At 37.6% G+C, this 22,249-nt stretch overlaps 1 long non-coding RNA gene across 1 annotated transcript; it reads right to left on the reverse strand.

The window, feature by feature from the left end:
* Window positions 1-1,407: 1,407 nt before the first annotated feature.
* LOC107514802 lies at window positions 1,408-3,930 on the reverse strand. The gene is made up of 2 exons (XR_001597878.2): window positions 2,989-3,930; window positions 1,408-2,870 (listed from the first exon to the last, which is right to left on the reverse strand). It is a non-coding gene; the product is annotated as an uncharacterized LOC107514802 (long non-coding RNA).
* Between the last annotated feature and the right edge of the window lie 18,319 nt (window positions 3,931-22,249).

Raw genomic sequence — 22,249 nt, forward strand, 5'->3', positions numbered from 1 at the left:
ATGCAAATCAAAAATCACCCTAAAATGTGACTACAATAAAATTAAAAATACTGTGATAGGCAGAATTTTAAGATGACCCCTAGTCGTCCTTGACCTTGTATAATGCCTGAGTATAACTTCTTCCCTTTGACTAAGATGAAATGTTATTCCTGTGGTGGAAGGACTTCCATGGATGTAAGTTCCCAAGTCAGTTGACCTCATGATAAGGAGATTATCTAAAGGAGCCTGACCTAGTCACATGAGCCCTTTAAATTTGAATCTAGAGGTCAGTATGGGGAAGTTAGAGAGATCAGAAGCAAGAAAGGAATGTAGTCACATGTCAGGGAACACAAGCAGCTGGTAGGAGTTAAGAGCAGCCCATGGCTGACAGCCAGCCAGGACATGGGGACCTCAAGCCTACCTCTTCTACAACATCAGGAAACCAAGCAATTCTGCCACACCCTGTGGGCTTAGAAGAGGAACTTGACCTCCAGATCAGAATGCAAGCTAGATGACGTTTTAATTTCAACCTTGTGAGAATCTGAGACTTGAATCCCAACACATGGGCCTTGACTTCTGGCCTACAAGACTGAGCTAATAACTGTAGTTATTTTAAGCCACTAAGTTTCTGGAAATTTGTCACGCTGCAATAGAAAATTAATACACTGACTATTCCACGTGTCTGCAGACGTGTGGAACAATTGGAACTCTCAGACACTGCGGGCAGGAATGTGGAAAGAAAAATCACTGAGGAAAACGGGTTGGCAGTTTCTTCAAAAGCTAAACACCCACCGACCATAAGACACAGCTCATCTATGCTTGGTGTTTACCCAAGAAAAATAAAAACATATCCCCCACAAAGACTTGTACACAATTGTTCATAGCAGATTTATTTTCAATAGCCACAAGCTTGAAACAACTAAAATATCTATCAACAGGTAAATGGATGAACAAATTGTGGTATGAAAGGAATGCTGCTCAGGAATAAAATTGAGTGAAATATAAAAAATGTGAATAAATCTCAAATAATTTTTTAAGGGAAAGAAATCAGACAAGAAAGGACAGTGTACTATATAGGTATATACTATTTGATTCAATTTATGTAAAATCCTAGAAAATAAAAGATAATCTACGATGACAGAAGGTGGACCAGTCATTCATAGGCAATAAAGGAAGATGGAAATGGATTACACGGGATGAGGAAGAAAATGTTGGAGTGAAAGATATGTTCATTATCTTGATTGTGGTGATCATGTCATGGGCACGTATATATGCGCCAAAGTTTGTCAAATTGTAAGCTTTAAATCATTATGGATTGCTGTATAACAATTATACTTCAATAAAGCTAAAATTTTAACGACAGGTATTGTCTATACAATAAAATACAAATAGGGAGAAGAGTTTATGGTCTCCCGTTCCATCTAGGTCTTTTTCTAATGAGTTGTGTGAGCTCAGGCAAGTAACAGTACATCTCCAGTCTCAATAGTCTATTCTGTAAAATGGGTTGGTAGGATGAGATGATATTTAAGAATCTTTTTTGGTGAATCTGTAATAACATCAACTATCTTCTACTGTATGTTTATTAAGTACCAAGCACTATGCTCACTTCATGTCATGAGATGTGACTCAGAAAAATCGATGCCTGTTCCAAGATTGTCAAGTGAGTCAATGGAAGATTCAGGGTCAAACAGTTCTGCCTGAGTCACGCACAGTCTGAGCTTTCAGCCTATCTATCCTACATCTATAAATGCAATTGTCTGACCACTATTCACTTCCTAGTAACCTTTCTTTCAGTTTAACTTTGATATGCTTTATTACCTATCATTTGACCTAACCAGTCTCCTCCTATTTGCTATCTTTTCCCATGGTTTAACACCAGTGTAGATAATTTGTCATGCGATTTGCAGAATTAAGCAGCACAGTTCTTAATAATGTTAATGTGAGTCATTGAGCAGAACTACATCCATTGTGCTGAGAATTTATACTAGGTACAATTTCATCACTAACTTAACAGCTCACAAATTACAAGGGTTTAATATAATTCTGAACCTCACTTTCTATTTTCTATCATTACCTTTTCACTCAAGAAAAAGGAAAGAAAAAATCCATTGTATATAGGAAAATGCATAATTCCTTCTCTTATGAAATTTAACTTCACTTGAAAGAAGAGATGATATCAATCCCTGAAGAGGCCTCACATACGAGAGATCAGTTATAAGCTTTCTCTATCTTTTGCTTGCATATATTTCTTGAGAGAGCATGTATGTATTATATGTAATCAAATGAAAAATACTGTGCTAATTAATTAGCTAATTAAGTTAGCTTATGAAATAAGAAAATAAGCTCATTGGAAGATTTGATCACCATACACCAGCCCTGGCCCCTCGTCCTGTCTCACGCAGGCACATCGCTGCTGAATGTGTACCAACGTGGAGAGCGAGCCGGTTAACGATAACCTCGGCTTCAGGGTAAGAGTTGTTCTTTATTCCCGTTACGGTTTTACACCCTTTGTGATGGGTCCAAAACAAAGGCTTCAAGAGGTCTGTGGAGGAAAGTAGCACCAAACAAATTCCGTAGACACAGCACAGGACGAGGAAACTACCCAGGTCTTCCATCTACCTTCCGAGTTTCCTCTACCTATGTTTTGTCTTTCTTTTCCTGCATTGTATGATTCTCTTACTTCTTAATGAATAAGAAACTAGAGACTAAAGAAACGCAAAAATCGGGGTTTGTGTCTTCCACTCTCTCCATTCTTTTCGTTCCAAGTTGCTCTCAGGATGAGCGGGTCCCAGATGCTCACCAGTAAAAGGCTTCATTCAGTCCGTCACCTGGTGTTCTTTAACCTCGAGCTGTCTTGAATCAAGTGTGCTGTGCAAGTGATGCTGGAAAGCCTTTGCAATTCGGAAACATATTTACGTTAATTTTATTATTTTCTATATTGGAAGACATATATCTTTTTCTGTCACTTTTAAGAATAGCTCTATCAAATACAGTTGATAAAGTACATACATTTAAAGCGTACAGTAATTTCTGAAATAGAGACAGGTGGTGAAACCATCACCACGAACAAGATAATGAACATCTTCATCACCTGCAAAAGCAAAACATATTTATGAGTTTATTTTTCCCTTTGACAACTTGTTCCCAACCCACCTTCTCAGGCTTGTCGTCTGCGTGAGAAGATTCTGGCCCTGGTCATCTGCAGGTCAGATTTAGCCCACAAATGCCATTTGTTTTACTATTACATAGTCTTAAAATTTTAAATCAGTTCTCGAAAATTAGAAATTAATAGATTCTATATTTAAAAAATCAGATTTCCATTTTTTCTTCTTTTTTTTTTTGAAAGCCCCATTTCTGTCAAGTCTGAGCTGACATGTCAGATGGCATCCACCTGTTTGTCACAGCCGTGCAGGTACCAGCGTCTCTAGACAGACAAGACACACCTCTCCAGCTTGCCTCAGTCCCCACAAGACTTGCTTTACTTATTGATGCCATTTGTCTGGCTTTTGATTTTACCACTCCCGCCACTCAATTTTCTTTCTATCCCAATGCAAGCATGCATCCGTCTCCTTGAACACCGTAACTTTTCTTATTTCTGTACTGTAATTCTTGCAAAGCGGCCTGCCGTTTTCTGCCTAGCCGGAGCAACAGTTAGCCTTTAGCTCTGCTCGTCTTATTTTAAATCTCATTAGGAAGGATAAATGGCTCCTGCGGCGTTCTCCTCACCGTTATTACAGAGCGCATCACACTGCTAGTCTTCCGCACATCTGGCCCTCCTGCAAGTCTGTGAGTTCCTCAAATCCAGGACAGACATTTTTGTTTTTGCTTTTGGCTCCTCAGCATTCAACCCAGTGCCCTACACAAGGCAGAGACTGGGAATAACTTGTTTTAATGTCAAATTTAATTGATTCTTTAAAATACAATGCATTATTTTATCCTGTTCTAGAGAAAAAAAATCCCATAAAAACTCCAAATAAAAAAAAAGACTAAATATTTTATCTGTAATTCCAATTTTAAAATTTTATATGTATTCGATTATATATCTATTTCATATATGTGCATATATACTTTTATATGTTTGATATATTTCGTACACACAAATATAGATATATGAGCTATAGTTTTGCTGCCCGTTGACTGAGTTAGTTGCAATAATCACTGGGCCTCACACGTGGAATCATTGAAACAGAGAGATCATCTGGTTCATAGGTGGGACATTTTATAATCTAATTTTCCACATTTTGTAAGGTGTAAGGTTTTACTCACACATATAAGATTGATCCTTTCATGTATGAGCACAGAAAAGCATAGCACATATGTACGTAGAACTTTTCTAATTGGGAGATTCTTATCAGGAAGTTTGTGGACAAGTTCTTTTATTAAAAAATAAAATCCTGTCTAGTTTTCCTACATTTTGGTAAATCCCTGACTAGAATCCATCCATCCTATTTCTGACCAGAAACCATATTTATATTGGATCACATACAAAATTTTTTTGAAAAAAAAATTTCCATGCTACGAATCCTATCCATAGATTAAAATTGTTGGGGTTCAGTGCCATTTCTCAGTAGCAGGCATGAAAAACAAACAAACAAAAGCCTGACTTTTTCTTTGCAATTCAATTCTTGTTAAAAAAGCATTTTGTGACTGCCTATCAAGTTCAAAGGCTCTGTGTGTCAGGGCATCAGGACTCACACACACACACACACACACTCTCTCTCCCTCTCTCTCTCTCTCTCTCTTTCTCTTTCTCTCTCTCATATTTATGGAAGATCTCAAGGGTAGTTTTAAATTAGTAAAAGGGTACCGAAACCGCATGGAAAATAAGCCATCTCTACAGCCTAGAAAATCCGGTCCCCAAGGCTATTTTTGTAGCATGTTCCAGATTTATGTGACCATATAAACCTGAGCACATTTTATTATTTAAGTAAAGTTCGTTACGTTTGTTTTGCTTCCAACTTGGTGAGCTCACTGAAGATGTAGACCAGCATCCCGACACCTCAGTGAATCAGGTTGTATTTAAAAACTGGCCAGCGGATCCAAGTAACAGCAAGAGAAAGCAGAGCTAAGACCCACAGGGTGAGCGCACCAAACTCTTTTCCTGTCTTTTTCACAGCTCTAATGGATGGTAATAATTTTCTCTTTCCCTGCTGATAATAAATTTATGCTTTTTTTTTTTTCTACCAGCATGTGAATGTTTCCAGAGTTTTCTCAGCTCAGCTTTGATAAAATTAGCCTTTGGAGAAAGGCAATAGAGCTCTCTGCTCTAGACCCTCAGCAATGGACACCCTTGGGGACTGGCTTCCAAGGTATGAAGCAAAGACCAGCCTTGAGACCCTTAGCAAAGCCGAGTAGTCCCTACATAGGGCAAAGACACCAAGGCTACAGTGAAGGAGCAAAAAGGCAAGCGAATGACAGACAGCATCCTCTGCTGAGGAGGTGCCAGGGTGCGTCAGGAAGCCAATGATGCAGCGGCGAATGGTTCATCTGGGTTTTGACACGGGGCAGCTTGATTGGCCATTGTGCTTCCAGCAGGGAGCCAACACTGACCAACGAACCTTCTCGGGCACCATCTCTCCAAGAGCAGCCAGACCGCCCCTCGGGTCTGCATTGTTAGTACCTGGCCGCATGGACCTGCGCATGCTCATCGTAATGACGTCAGACTGAAATGGTACCGTGTTCTGTGGTTGGGAGAGGACGTTTGAAGCGGGGGTTGTGCAGGAGTGGGAAGGCAAACGTGACATTGTAGACGGTTTAAACATCATACCTGAAGAATTGGAATTTTTATCGTACATAGGTCATAGGAAACTATTAGTTATTGTAGCATGAACACACCCGCGGCCCCCCCCCGTGGGGGATGTTTCCTGGTTCAAGCTATTTCATTTTGAATCAAAGGGCATTCTTGTGACACCGTCTTAGATGGATAAATATTAAGTATGGAGCTTGTTTTTTTATTTAAATTTTTTAATTTTTTTAAATTAAAAATTTTTTTTCCATTACAGTTGACATTCAATATTAGTGTCCAGTGGTACATAGCACAGTGGTTAGGCATTTATATAATCCAGGAAGTGATCCCCTGTGGGGTTTGTTTTTTGCGGTCACCTGATCGTGTCAGTGTGTGATCCGCAGGGGTGGGGGACTGGGGACGACAGCAGGAGGGCAAGAATCAAGACATTTCCAGATTTAAAAGGACCTCTGCTCTCCTGCTAGTTGGCCATCTCCAGTCTCGACAGCTAACAAGTAGAGTATCACTGACGGATCGCAGCTGAGAGATTCCTGCCTGGGTATGCTGGCAAGCTCACCGGGCATGAAAGAACCTTCGAGTAAATAGCCATCATTGAGAACTCCTCGCTGGAAAAGTTAAAATACTGATGAATACAATTCTATAACTGAAGAAACCCTGAGCTGAAACTACTCACAATGATAATTTGAGGTTTAATTAATTGATGACTGAAGTACTTTGGAAACACAAAGGGCTATATAAATGCTAAATATTATTAAATGTTAATAGCCATGTTCTCAAATAACACCGATATTAATTTAAATTCCTAAACCTTATTATCGGAATGAATGCATGCTAATGAGGCTTTCCTAATAAATATTTTGTTTATGATATATTCGGAGTGGTATTACTTATCTCGCTAGAGCAAGTATAAATTACAGCATATGGCAAAAGGGTTGCTACCTTTTCTTCATGATAATTAAAATGGAAATGTAGAGAAATATAATGAATATATTAGGGGGAAAAAAAAAATCTTTGCGTTGGCACCACTATGACCCAGCCAGTGATTCCATTTTTAATTCACATAGTGGGTCCAGTATTTTGTTTGCCTTTTTTTGCCTTCTTAGACTCACCTAACATTACTAAATACATGTTTAAGTTTTGAACAAATTGGTTTAAAAGCCAATTTTTCAAGGAATTTTCTGAAAATCTCATGTCTTCGAGATCCCTGGAGATACCCTGGCACACTTTCAATCAGGCTTGGGGATTCCTTTCCATACTGCTTCTTTCTCCTCTGGAATGGCTGACAAGCCACTGTGGTCGCCATGCAGATGGGAGGTGGGGTTGCCTCGCTCTTCATTCCTGGCATGGAATGCTTCTTGGGGCATTGAATCACTTGTGTTTCAATTAGTGACGATCCGAGCGAAATCCTCAGGTAAAACGCATTCACGCATTGATTCACACCTGGTGTTTTCAAACTGCTGTGGCTCTTTCTATTTAGGATACAGTTGGCTTAGTCCAGACTCCCTGTTTAGAAGTCTAAAATTATACATACTCTGGAGTCACAGGAAACAGAAAACTTTTAATCCTCTTCTTACTAGAAGGGTGCTATACTTTGCATGCATTATTTAATTCAATCCTCACAAAAAGTCTATGAAGCAGGTAATGATATTATCCCATTTAAAAAAATAAAAAGCCCAAATGTACACATTTATTTAGTTTGATAGCTCTCTAAGGATTTTGAACAGCCTGATTTTGAAAATAAATAATATTGACACTCTTTAGCTTTGGTTTAGAACAATCCATTTATAATTTAAAATAAAATAATTTTATTATATGTTTGTAAAGGTGCTTTATAAATTAGGTATAGTAAACTTTTCCTGTCTTTTTTGAGCAAATACTTTTCTAATTTTTCTTCTAATTCTAAATTTTTTCAAAATATTGAAGTTAAAAAAGAACATATTATAGTTATTCATATCTGGCCATATTTTCCTTTGGGATCTCTTCCATTGTTTCTGAGTTTAGAAAACCTTTCTCCATCCAAAGGTCAGAAAACTATCTGAAAGTAATTTTTTTCTAGCTCTTGAATTACTTGAAATTTTTGAACTTTTTTTCACAATTAAGTCATTAATCTACCTGAAATTTATGATAATATATAGTATATATAGCTAAACTCCGAATAGACTTTTTTTTTCCCCAAAGGATTAACCATTATTTTTAGAATTTATATAAAGCATGATTAGGGCTTAATAAAGAAATGAGGCTTATCTATGCTCCAATAATACTTATCTGTGTAAAGTATCTCTAAATTGCATTTGACCAGCGTGTTTTTGTAGCACAGAATATGTCTTCCTGAAACATAGTCTTTCTCTAAATAGCTGCCCAGGCTTGGGGTGCTTGGTTAAGCCTGTGGGAGAGGCATGTGTGAAACCTGCAGGAGAGGCATGTGTGTTCTTAAGTCATTAGCTTGAATGTGTGAATTGCTTGGATGTGAGCAGCAGAAATGTCTGCCCTTCAAGACCAAGAACCTTGACCTTGTAGGTGTTCCTATCATGCTTAAAGTCGCGTACTGATATAGATACCTGAGGAAAGCCCCCAGATGGTATGCTAGCAATTCATCCACCCATCATGGGGCTACAGGATAGATGGTCTTTATATCCATGCCACTTAATGCAGCCAGAATATTGGCTACCATCTAGTCAAATAGGAAACGGACTCTGTTGCCTTTGGGAAATTGAATACTTCCCAAACAGTGGCAATTTTAAGGCCTCTAGATAATAGGCTTACTATTGAACTTTAATAGAAAAAAATATGCTGATTTCTGGAATTATAGCTGAGAGGAGAGGAAAGAGAAATAAATGTACATCACATCGCATCTAGCAGCCAGCAGCATTGATAATGGGTGGTAACACTCTGGGCACTCACTCTGTGTTTGCACTAAAAAACACATTTTACATGTGTTTTTTGGTCGACCTTCACAATAATTCTAGGAAGGAGTGACTATGACTGCTGGGAATAATTTATCTTCGTTTTACAGACACCTACCTAGGAAGTGGAGAACTGAGTATTTGAACTTGATTCTAGAGTGTTAACTTAATCATTTTATTGCCTGTTTGAATTAGGTACAATAAGTACTTGATAAGATTTTGAATAAATAAGTAAATGAATAAGTTAATTATTGGAAAAGCATGTAAAATGATATGATTTACATGTAGAAAGATTTACTCATTTAATATAACTTATAAAATTTATTTCAACAACTTTAAAAATATTTTGGTATTCAGTAAAAATACATTTTTGGAGATAGAATAATTAAGTAAACACAGAGAAACATCTCCCAGAAAATACCATGTACTATCCTTATAGTTTAATAACGATTATGAAGAATATAATTTAGTTTAATCTGTTCATTTACAGATTTTTAAATATAGATTATGAAAAGCTACATGACAATAAAGAAACTGAACTTACTCTTAGAAATGGTCATGAAATTTAGCTCCTGAAAACAGTCGATAATTCGTATTGGGTTTTCTCTTATTACATTTATGTATACTTTCAAAGAAATAAAGGCCTATGAGAAATACAACCCAAAAAGTCTTCATAGAAACAAATTATCTATAACCTTTCATACTGGAAGACTAATCAAAAAGTAAAGGCTGATAATCTTAAAGCAATATGTATAATTCTACATAATTTAAATATTTTCAGTTTCTATTTGTAAAAATATAGCATGTAAACAATAATTATGTAAACAAATAATTAGTAAATTCCACAGGTAATAATTGAAGAAGAGTTAGCTCTATTTACATAACCTAAAAAACTTTCAAGGAGTATAAAATTATGATACAAAATACAATGTCATTAGATTTTTATAAATTCAAATTTTACAAAACATCAATTTTACATTATATAAATAATTTAGAAAATTAAAACAAAAAGAAAACAAAGGGCCATTATCTTACTGTTTATTATTTGTCTATAAACATCACAGATTTGCAGACTGGGGATAACAGTAAAGAATATAAGTAAATCTACAGAAAAGTTAAGGTCCCTAGCATGGTAGATGACATTGGACAGAGAGATACAGATATGAGAAAAATATTAAAGATCGAAAGCATCATGATAAATAATGACAAATAATCTCGACAGAGTGGTGATGGGTTAGTGATGCCACCATCTGATTATCAAGAAAGTAAAGGTCACAGCATCCTGACTAAAGTGTTTAAGCACAGCATAAGCAAAGCATTTTTCCATATTAGCATAGCATTTTTCTCAACATATAATACATTGAAGAAGCCACAAAACTTTAAAGGTGCTGTATGAAAAGAAAGATGCATGAGATGAATAATGTGTCTAAGAAAACTGTCATGTTATTAAAATCTTGGCCACATTCTTCTTTCTGCTCTTCTATTTTTCCTAAAATTTATGTAGCGAAATGTGTTTTGGCTAATAATTTAAAAGAATAAATGTGTCTTTTCATATAAATTATTAGTCTTTTACATCATTATAAAGAAAATGACACAGTTGAACTCTAAAATTAAATTTAAAAAATTCCTAACCCAAGTCTTTCTAATCAATTGTAGTATTTCATTTATTCATTCATTTACTCATTCAAAAATTTTGTTAAGGATATACAATGTGCCAGATTTTACTGTATCCTTGGGGTAGAAATTTACATAAGACAAAATTCCTGTCATCCAGGAGTCACAGTTTACTAGGGAAAATAGACATAAAGTAATCAGAATAAACTAAGCATAATTAAAGATGCTGCCTTAGACCCAATTATAAAACAATGCAGGTGTGGACAGTTCCATTTAGATACTCCAAGGAAGGGTCTACAGAGGGGAAGGCCATTGAGCTGGATAGGAATGATGTGTTAATCATTGACCATGGTTGAAAGATTTCCAACAGCTGGAACACCATACTCAGCCTTGTGGCAGGAGGCAGAAGGGTGTGGAGGAGGCAGGAGGACTATAAGGTGCTCTTTGTGGCCTGAACAAAAGGTATATTTAGGAGAGTGTTGAGCAGCAATGGTAGAGAGACAGGCTGCTTAAAGAATACTCATGGCTTCCACTCCCATCACAACCTACCCACTTCAAAGGAGCAAATGAATTAGAAACGTTTGCAGAAAAGTTTGGGGGTCTTAGTGCCAGGTGCTGGAGGATTTCCTGATCTGGGCCATAGGGGCCATGTAAAGCAAGAACTGCATTGCTACACCCGCTTGGGAGAGGGCTCGCCATCTTTCTTCTGCCATGCCCTTCCGTTGCTCGCTCCCTTCCAGCACTTGGCATATGCTTCTTTACACGTAGCTAGAGTGCAAAGGGTCTTGGGGCTACTTATCTTTGGCAGGAGGCTTGGCTCTCTGCCTCTCCATTGCCTCCCTTCTCACCAGACTGGAGGTCTTGATGGACACAGGGCACATTTCTTTTGTAAAGAAATGCTCCCCTTGACCACCCCATCCCTCTCCTCTCAGTGCCCCTTAACCCTTGCAGAAATGTAAGCAGAAGATAGAAGAGATTTGGGAAAGGGAGTTCAGCCCACCTAACCGGGGCAACAGGGTCCTCCCTGGCTCCCTACCATCCAGCCCAGTTCTCCAATTACCACATTAGTGTTGGGGCCAGAGTCCCTGCTAGTGTAAAATGTGCTTTTGTATTATACTGATCTCTATTCATGTATTTCTCCCTGGGAAGCTCTCAGAGAGTGGTGGTCATGATTCAGAACTTGGATGCTCATAAGTGTCCTATCATACAATATCTGTCTGTCTTTTTTTTCTATGCATGTGCCCCAAGCAAAGGCAATGTCATAATGGCTTATATGTCATTCTGGATGGCTTATATAAGTGTCCACTAAAAAGCTTTTAGGACACATGATCAGAAAAGAGTTTCTAAAAGGGCATTTGGGCAGCTGTAATGATTGTGAGGAGTGGCAGGGTAGGGTAACGATGCAAAAGGCAGAGAACTAGGTAAAAGATGGTAAGGGAAAAGAGGATGAAGGAAGACACATTTCAGTCTGACTACTGGATGATACTACACACCAGCTAGAGAAGTTGTTCAATATGGAGAAAGACAATGTGATATTTTGAAGGTGAACAGCTTGGGCTGCCTCTAGGAAATAAATATGCTGACCTTCAGTTAGAGAATTCTATGCAAGGTTCTGGTCCTTGTGAGAGAGATCTAAGCATATGGGGTGTCATTGAGGCCATACATTTAGGTGACCTCGACCAGGGAGGGTATTTGGAATACAAAATCCACAGAGCTGAGAATGGAAATGTTGGAAACATACTTGTAAGGCGAGTAGAGAGAGAGGAAGAGAGTCAAGTAAAGAAGACTGAGAGCAATTTTCCAAGATATAAAATTCTTCTAGAATTTCTCTATGATATTAGACCAGGGATCAGAAAACTATGGCTAGTATGGCAAATCCAGCCTGTCGACCATTTTTGTAAAATAAATATATAAGTTGTTTTGGAACACAGCCACATCCATTCATCTGCATATCGCCTACAGCTGTTTTCACACTGCTACCACAGAGCTGAGTAGTTGTTTAGTTGTGATACAAGCTGTGTGGCCTGTGAAGGAGCCTGAAATATTTATGGCCCTTTACAGAAATCTCACAGACTCCTACTTAGACCACAGAGGCATGACATAGTCATTATTTCTACGAAATGTCATCTATAGAAAGAGCAAAAGGGTCTTTAAGATCTTGTCTATCTCTGTCGATCTTTGCAACTATTAGGAGAACAAAACTCTGATCGTTATAAAATCAGTTCCAGTGTAGACAGGAAACAACAAATGGGAAAAAAACCCCACATGATATTTCATCAAGATGGATGGCATCCTCACTGATCAATGTCCCATTACAAGAAAAAATAAAGAGAATCTAATCTTCGGTTTGGAAGCATTCATTCAACTTGTGGCAACTATGCTTGGAGATGCTAAAACATTGAGGGAGGGCGGTGTCAGAAAACACTGAATGCCCACAGAAATGTCAGAGCAAGAGACTAAGAACGTTCAAAAGATGCCTATATAGAGAAATTCAGGAACTAGGGAAAAAAACCGGCCGTGAAATTAATATATGCATATCTAAAGGCACAGATTACTTCTTGAAAGACAAAAAACTGGTGAGAAGATTGAAGACAGTCGCTGTGGACAGAGGCCTGAATCGAGCTAGCAGCTAAACAGTGTAGGAAACCCTCACGGCCATCTTCCCCGAGGTCCGGCTTCCCAGTGATGCGTTTAACCATCGGGTACCAATAAAAATAGTGGATGCTGTTAGGAGAAACGATGACTATTTGCACATTACGTCTGAAATAGCTAAACTTTCCTATTTAATATCAATATCTAAAGGTATTCGGAGCAACATTTGTAAGTTTAAGAGAAACAAAATAATCTGGGAAAGGCTCAGGAAAATTAACGGGAACTCAAGGAGCGGGACTTGAACTTTAGCCCCTCTTCTCCCACATCTGCTGTAAATACCTACTCTTAGAAGGTGGTATTATTGGTTGGGAGGAAAGAATCCTAATGAATTCATTCTGTTGAGAACCTTTATGTAATCATATATTTTATCATATATTTTATCACACCATAAAGGAATAAGTAGGTGTTTTCTTAGTGTGTCTTCCTGACAAGGGTGGCTATGGGATTTTCAAGACAATGCGAAATGAAAATGTGGGGCTCCTTGTTCAAAGACGGGGGTGAGGGTGGGGGAAGTGCCATTTAAGTTCCTAAAATATATAGTTTTCTCTGTTTTCCATGATCTGTCTCTCAACTTGTCATGACAATTTTTTTTTGTTATTTAATGTTTTTCTAAGTAAAGAAAAATTAAAATTTTAAATCATTACCATGTACTGTTTATCTTCATAGTGTGCATTACCAGTTTTAAATGTAAATATAAGAGCATTTAAATAGTGTGTGAAATCGCTTAAATTACAAAAATCGTATTACATATGTATTTTGTTCTTACCAGGAAAGGAGAAATTCTGCACAAAACAAAATCAACCGTTTTTATTTCACTTTTTTGATATATACGCATATTCTACAAAACTCTACCCTCACCTTGCTGATGAGGAAGGAAGGATGGAAAGGGAAGGGGACTATGGGTTTCCTTGTTCTTCTGTTACCACATGTAGTTGGCTAACATAAGGAATTAACACATGTAAGAAGAATACGACAGAGTTCCTGGGTGGTTCGTGTTTCTTAGAAACCACCATCACCTTCTCTCCATGTTTGAAGCAAGCTCCGATCTCTTCAGAACTGTCAGCATTCTGACACTTAAATACTCATAGGCATAACAGGCTGAATGTACTCACGTTGAATCTCCTCCAACTCCCACCCACCACGGGTCTGCTGGAATTCTGTGCTCATGGAACGTTGTGGATGCTCTGTGTCAAAGGCAGACGTGCATATTACTCTGTGAGTCCCCTGCTCATGCACGAGCTGCATTGTCCCAGTGGGCTTCACTTATAAAACACAAGTTCAAAGATAAAATTATGAAGAATTGGAACAGTAACAGGAGAGCATTAAGCTATGTGGGGCCGTCCTAAGTGGGTGCCCTGTGGCACTGTAGAGGTCATATGTCCTAAGAGACCAGCTGCGTTTCAGGGTTTCAGCGAGACTCCTACTCATACAAGTCGGTGTCCTGTCACCTCTAGGGGCAGCCAGTAGCAGCAGGAGCTGATTATACATGGTCTTCAGATCATTCTAAGCCTCACACTCAGTTTCTGCTCAGTCCACATCCTGCTGCAGCCATGACAGTACGTAGCCTCCCCCAGGCTCACGGCCGCTCTCTGCTCAGTCCTAGCAGCTCATTCAGTCACCTAACTGACCTTCCGAAATATGATTTGTTTCTTGCTCAAGTGGGTCTGATGAGGGAGAGGCCAGGCATTCAGAACACCCAGCTGTCAAACATCAACGAGGCTTTTTCTGTCCTCAGGAGCTCAGTTCCTCCAAAGAGAGGTGCAGCCCCGTGCCTGGCCCTGAAACCAAGAAGTGCAGGGCTACGCGGGCACTTTGTCACTCCTGTCCCACCCAGCTGGACTTCGTTCTGTCGGGATGCAGTGCTGCTTTTGTAAATGCACACATGCTGAGCGCTCAGATGACAGAGCCTGTGAAGGTGGCTATTTTCCCACCAGGCTCCTCGAATCTCCCACAAACACCCATGTTTGGTTCACTTTGTATTAGATACATCACAGGCCTCAAACCCCATCCGAACTCAGAACATTGTTCCTCCTGGACTTTAAGTGTCTAGGATTTACCCATATTGTCACTTCCCTCTTCTAGGGGACCAGAATATGCCATCCCAGATATGCCCTTTTGGCATAAGGATTATTTTGAGCTGCTGGCAAATGAAAATCAATAGATGCAGAATAACCCCTTCCTGGAGATTCCCTATCTAACTAAGAGCAGAAACTTCTGAAAAGTGGAGACCGCCATAAAACTCATCTCCGGGGGCAGTTTTACAGCCATGGGGAGAAGAAAAAAAAGTTGCCGTTGAGATGGACCCGCACAAACAAACCTTGCTCCATTCCTTTCCCCAAGGTAGTTACCTTTCTACAGTTTGCCTCCCTGGGAACCCTAAAACCCTTTGCTTTGTTCATCATCCAAGATTCCAACCACCCCTTTGAGTCAGTCTTCGTGAGGTTTCTCCCATGAGATGTGCAACGCACGCATCAATAAACTATTTTTCCCTTATGAATCTGTCTTTTGTCAGTCTAATTTTACAGTGATTCAGCTGGAGAACCAAGGATGGGGAAAAATAAAAAAGAATATTTTTCTTACCGTTTGCTTTCTCCTAGATCACCTAACCTAGTGCCTTTGAATATGCCCGTGTGCAAGTGTGTGCCACGGCCCAGGCACGAGGGGAACAAGGCAGGTCCTTCACTCCGAAACATTTGTTGAATTGTCAAATGCCTGTCACGTGATCATAAGTCCATCTTCTTTGAGTCTCGTCCTGCACAAGGGTCATCTACTCTGTAATCCAGTTATTTATATACAGTCTAGCATCAGTCAGGATGAAGTATGAAGGTAAAATTCTAATTTCATTAGAACCACAAAATACCCTGCTATTTTGTATTTTCAATAACAAGCTCGTAAAAGGCAAGAACTCTGGCCTTCTGCAACTACTCATTCAGTGGTCTTCCCATTCCAGTACTGACACTAACGCTCTTAAAAAAGAAAATGTTCACACAGTTGGCTGGGGCGAGTAGGAAGTGGGATTGAAGACAAGAAAAGAAAAAAAAAAAAGAAAGAAAGAAAGTTTATTGCCGTAGCTAGAGTTTCAGTACAGATTCATTAGTACAAATGAACTACCTCCTTGGTCAACTGAACTGAGCTTAATCACTATCAAATAATTCAGTGCCGACAGACACGATGAACCAGATGACCTTGTTCCTTGTATTCCATTTCTGGATTTTTATGAGACTTTTCCACCTCACTGGAAAGTCATCTTAGTCAATCAATTTTACGTGTTCGGTTTGGATCACTTTCCTTTGGTAGATTAAGATCCAAGTACACTTTTGTGTTTTTAACTATATTAATTGCTTGATCAACTCCCATTTCTGAGAGGCTCAGTGAAATGCTTCATGCTCGCATCTCTGCTTCTCTGAAAAGCGGTTTCTCTGCGTTTTTCTTTGTATGTTAACCCTGCACTTGCCATGCAAATCATACAAATTTTGCTCTCTGGCACTAGTAAATTACATTTATATTCGAATTCCATTAGAAGCTTTCATGCATGTTTGAGTTTGTTTATGTTGTTTTTTTTAATGATCAAACAAGTTTGATCTAAAATCTGTTCCTGATTCAATGGCAAATAAGTTTTATCTTTACAAAATAATTTCTAACTAATTCAAAATGGGAAAAGAGGAGGGGAAAAGTGCTCCCCAAATTAAAACTATTTTTTTTTTAATTTTAGGAACAAAAGAATTTCTAGAATTGATAAAGTTTTAATTAATAATCACCAATCACCAATGAGAAAATAATATATACAAAATCATTTGTGTATTTGCAATTCCTATACCAAAGCTCGCAATGTTGACCCTTTAAAAAAAAAAAAAACATGTTTTTGTAAGGGTAAAACAAACAATCAAATAGTTCCAAATGGATCTGAATATTCAAGAGTCCATGCAATCAACAAGAATTGACCTCAATCTTGCCATGAATAAAATACCATTCCCTCGTATATATGTAGACCTTTTAAAGCAGGTAACAAAGCATGGTATTAAGTGGAAATGAACAAATTCTTTCTGAAGAATTATAAGTAATGAGACTACAAAAACAATCCATCAATTTGGTACAATATTTCTAGGTATGTTAAATATATTTTTAATATTCTAAAACATCGCACAATTAAGAATTAATTGATTTACTAAAGCATTTTAAAATTTCATATTCTCTTACTAAAGAATACAAATTACTTCGGAGATCTCTCCCTACAGTAATGACTGTTCACTTGAGAAGAAAAACAAAGAACATTAAAAACATAATTGGCCTCAGATGATAATTTGAGATTTCATAAAACTCCAGTTATGTAGGGCTCCATTTTTATTAAGTACTTATGTCCTACCTCTAATTTCTCAAATTCCTAATAAATGAACATACATCACATATTAAAAACTACCCGTCGTGTTTCCTTTTGTCCCATTCAGGTTTTCCAGGCCACTGCACTCTAACTAAACTGGACTAGCTGTTGGTCCCCAAACATCTCTACACTTCTAACCTCATGCTTTGGTTTGTATATTTCCAGCTTCCTAAAATAGACTCCCCAGGATCAATGCCTACCATCATTAATTCTATGTCTGCCTTTCATATCTCAACACAAACACCAGCTTCTCTGTGAAGTTGTCCCTAAAAGTGTTGTCTCTCATCTATGAAAACCTACATTAAAAATATTCCGAAATGTAACATTAACAAAAAATATAAAAACATAGGCTTTGACATCAGACGTAGATGTAAACTGTAGCAGAGCACTGGCTGTTTGTCCTTGGGCAAACTACCTGAACGCTGAGACTCTGTTTTCTCATCTGTAGGAGAGGAAGAACAATATTCTTATTACTGTAGTGAGCATCAGTGAGGTGATTTATGTAGAGCTTTTGGTCCAGAGTCAGTCCAGTAGAGAGGGTTCAAGTTTAGAAGCTGTTGTTATTATTACTCCTTACATTTCATTCGTGAGACATTGTTTTAGTTGGGAGAGGACAAGTCTATTTCTCTTAGATGGTTATGGTAAGCAAATGTCATGTTTTCTTTTTTTTTCCATCACAATGTATAATACCATGTTATAGTGCTTAATAAATGTTTATTAATTGACAGTTTATTTTGTACTTTAAATGACTATAATTAGAAAAAAAAGAAGAAAAAAAGAAATCCAATCATTCCTCTTTCTCACCTAAATGTGTGTGTGTATGTGTGTGTGTATGTGAATGTTTCTAAAGATTGGTCATTTCATCAATAAACAAAATATAATTAGACATGTCGGTATCTTAATGCATCAGCTAGAAAATAACTCAAAACAAGTTTTCTTAGTAATAACTTCTTAACAATTTAATCTAGTCAATGATATTTAGCTCAGTATCAAGTTTTCAAGCTTTTTTTAGCTTTGGAAAATTATAATTTCTGAGTAACTAAAACTTGAGAAATAAGAAGACATCTTGCTAGCATAATTTGTAAAGCATTCAGTGTTTAAATTTTTTTTTTTTTTAAAAAATTAGCCTTTGAGTGAAACTTAAAACACGTTTGTCAAAAGCTAGCAGCCAAAACACAGGAAAGCAATTTATCCAAAATTAGATTGCTTTGAAATCCTAAAGTTAATGGAATCAAGGGAGAGAAAAGGTGGCGAGATAATTTGGCATCGTTAAAACCTTCAACTTAGATGGAAGATAATCTAAGTTAACTATGTGAACATTAATTCATGTCTTAAAATACTCCAAACAATTGGGAGCTGTTAGGAAAAATATTCCAAGAAAAAGAAGAGTGTAGAGCAATTTTTGCATCTGTCTTTTAGAAGGATAATTGAGAAGCCCATTGAAATCCTTTTCTGGTGAATCTGCTTTTAACTTACAAAAAAATTGACTGAAAATCCAAGTCTACAAAGAGAAAATGAGTTAATACTAATATCAGCACAAGTCTAATTTGTAGAATAACTTGATAAATACTGATTTTTTAAAAAAAAGTTCGAGTCATAGAAATATATCTCTGGGTATTACTTAGGGATTTTGGAATGACAGATAGAAATGGCTCAGCAGTAAAACTCAAAAGAGTTCAGAAGTAAAACCAGGGGATTAGGCCATAAGGCTGCCTCATAGAATCTGCGTCATTTACTTATAATTTCATTCTTCATTTTATTTATATTATTCATATTCACACATATAAAATGTGTCCTAAGAAGTATGACCTTTGCCACAACAACAATAACAAAACTCAATTATGAATTCTGCTTTACTTAAATAGGAATGAGTGGTAATCATGTTTATTATGATAGGTCTCCTTGTGCTTAGTATTTAACATTTTTTAAGTCGGATAATTCCGGTGGAGTGATTTGTCCTTTGGAACCCTAAGAAACCAGAAAAGTGTAAATTAAATGTACCAGTATCCAAAGAGATAGCATTTATAGTTTTTGAAAAGAATAATATTATTTGTTAGAGATCTTGTTCGGTCATTTATAAATAGCCACCTTTGTAAAGCAAGAAATAACCTTGTTTAAAAAAACCACTGACATTGTTGTTCTATTGTCACCTGCTGGTAATTGAAAATGTGTTTCTGTCAGTTCTACCTAAGATGGAATGTAATTCCTTCTAAGATCTTGATCTTAAATTGGTAGCACGAAAGCCAAAGAGGAAAAGCAAGAAGTCTTTACTTGTTCTTTGCACGAGTAATTTTGTTCTGCCCTTTCTGATAATGTGAGTTATTATTCTTACTGACTCTTGGAAGGCAGCAATAGGCTTCTATTTTTTTTTTTTTTTACAGCTCTCAGCTCTGTTTTACTCAATTGATATGGAAGTGGGTTTCTGCCTGGCTTTGGAACACATATTTGTAATGTTTATTTTAAAATAAAATCCAGATTGCTTTGTTAGAACAAACATCTACTCACAGTAAATAGCTAAATCCTTGCCACACTCTCCTCAGCTTCATTTTTTTTTTTTTCTGCAAGACCACAAACTTGTTCTAGAACCTGTGTAACCTGAGTGTAAAGTTGAACAACGATTACAGGAAATTAGTCTTAGTTTCAAACTCGGGGATCCAGAATAATTTAGACTCGACTTGGATAACGATGTTTCACAATGATCACGCTCTGTGATGCTTATCTATATTTCAAGGAATGCAAACAGAATTTTAATTACACTTGTAACACCGCCTGAGGTAATCGTATCACAGAAAATACTGAAGAGCTCTTCTGAAATTCTTTTTTTTTCCCCATTCGAGGGAATGCAGAGGACAGATGGAAATGAGTCAAATTCTTTCTTAATCATGAGAGAATTTGAAAAATAAGCTGATTTAGAAGAGATTATACCTTCTCATCAACCAAGTACAAGGAGTCACTTAATCTTGGAATAAATTTGTGAGGTCACATAAGCAAGTCTTTGTACTAGAACAACAATTCCATCTATATTATTCTGGATAGAGGTCACCTTGACTCTGTTAAACACTTCCAGAAACTGGGAGCTTCCTACTTAGCAAAGTAGACCAGCTCAACCATTTATAGAGCTCTAAATGTTCAAGATTTCTCTGTATCAAGGCAAAAAATTACCCTCCCTTAGTCTTTCTTTTTATTGTTCTTTGTGCTGTCCTGTGGAATAAATGGAGTGAATCTAATTAACTCCTGCTTCAGAGAATAGTCTTTCAAATATTTGAAGATACCTACCAGGACCAGGGGTGTGGTTCTGTGGTTCATCAGTATTCATTGATTTCTTTTGATTTTCTGAACACTGTAGGGGGCCAGAGATGGGGTTAGCACCTTCTTTTTCTTTTTTAACTATAATAAAGGAGTCTTTTAAAAAGGATACTCTTCCATTGCTTTTGTATAAACTCTTTGCTAAATTATCATGCCTGCGTTAGCACTTCAATATACATGATATTTTATATCTAAATATATATGCACTTTGATGTCTCAAATTTGTAATTATTAGGCAGATAAGCACTTTGACGTTTTAACAAAAGACCATCTTGATGATAGCATGTATGAAATAAGCACACTTACAGTGTTAAAAACTAGAATCTTATATGCCATAGCTTATTGACTTAAGTGTCGGTTCTGTGGCATATGGATGTGGGAAACATAAATCTGAAGCTAAACCATTACGTGTTCAACTATTTCAAAGTAGTATGATAAATAAGAAGCAGCACTTATCTGCATACTCATTTATCTAGCTGTTAGTATAAGGAAGTGGGTGGGTGTTAGACCTGTAATATGTCATTCTCAAAAATTCAAATAAATTTTCAGTGCATGGTTGGGAAGTCTTCTTGGTGAATTTATTTGCTGAGGCATTCTGACATCAGCATGTTGTCGTAGGTGAATAAATGAACTAACTGAGCCTGCAGACACTTCTGAAACCCGAGAAACCCTTTCATGCTATGCACCTAGGAGACATGGGTGTGTGGGGGGGCGGGCATGGGGAGGGGGATTCAGCGATAGTTTGAACTTGAAAAGATCAAAAGGAAACTCTAAATTCCAGATTGTGATAGGTGGGTATGCATTCATCAGACTACTCGATCAACGCATTTCACTGTATATAAACCAGACTTCAACTGGAAAATAAAGGGAAAAAGCAAATAAATTGTAAAGGAAACTATCTGAGACCACATTACAATATCTGAATGCGGCTTTGCTTCTTTCCAGGTGAATCATCATGACGTGGTTTTCCAAATGTTCATATCTGAAGACTGAAATCCCCAAGATAGGAGCAGGGAAAGGAGGAAACTTTAATTTATTAGGGCCCTTCCACACATTAGGAGGATGAAACTTGATTTTGTGGCTGCAGCGGTGCATAAATCCCATAAAGCTAGTCAGCCATTGGCTAATGGCCTAAAATCCCTAAAGCATCAGTTAGAGCCCGAGAAAGAAGCCCCATTTAACTGGGCATCTAAGATGCTTTACTGATAAAGCAGGACCAACGGCTCCATCTGAGGCATTGCAGCAGAGAGTTCCCCTGAAACTGATGGGATCCCCATACTTTTATTAGCCTTTCTTACAAAGCGTCCGTTTAATGAAGCTTCGGGCAGGAATTAACTTTTCTTTTTCTTCCCCCCTTTGGTGCCCAAAGAACGTCTATCTCATTAAGGTCACTCACTTAAAAGGATTTTCCTGACCGCCCCTCAAAAGCATCAACAAAACAGAGGTCTCGGTTTCTTGCCTCGATAGAATGGTGCAATCTCAAATGGGAGAGCCCGAGAAACACTGCGTGAAGAGCACAGAAAATATGCAGAACCTAGCCTTTCCTGGACCAACTGTACATAAAGTCTCATAAAAATTAAGGATTATAGAAAACATTCAGTCGAGATAAAGCAGGAAGGGCAAGGGCAACAATTGTCTTCCATATAAAACTGTAAATAAAAAATTCCCAGA

Source organism: Rousettus aegyptiacus, unplaced genomic scaffold (genome assembly GCF_014176215.1).
Source record: "Rousettus aegyptiacus isolate mRouAeg1 unplaced genomic scaffold, mRouAeg1.p scaffold_m13_p_1, whole genome shotgun sequence".
Lineage (NCBI taxonomy): Eukaryota > Metazoa > Chordata > Mammalia > Chiroptera > Pteropodidae > Rousettus > Rousettus aegyptiacus.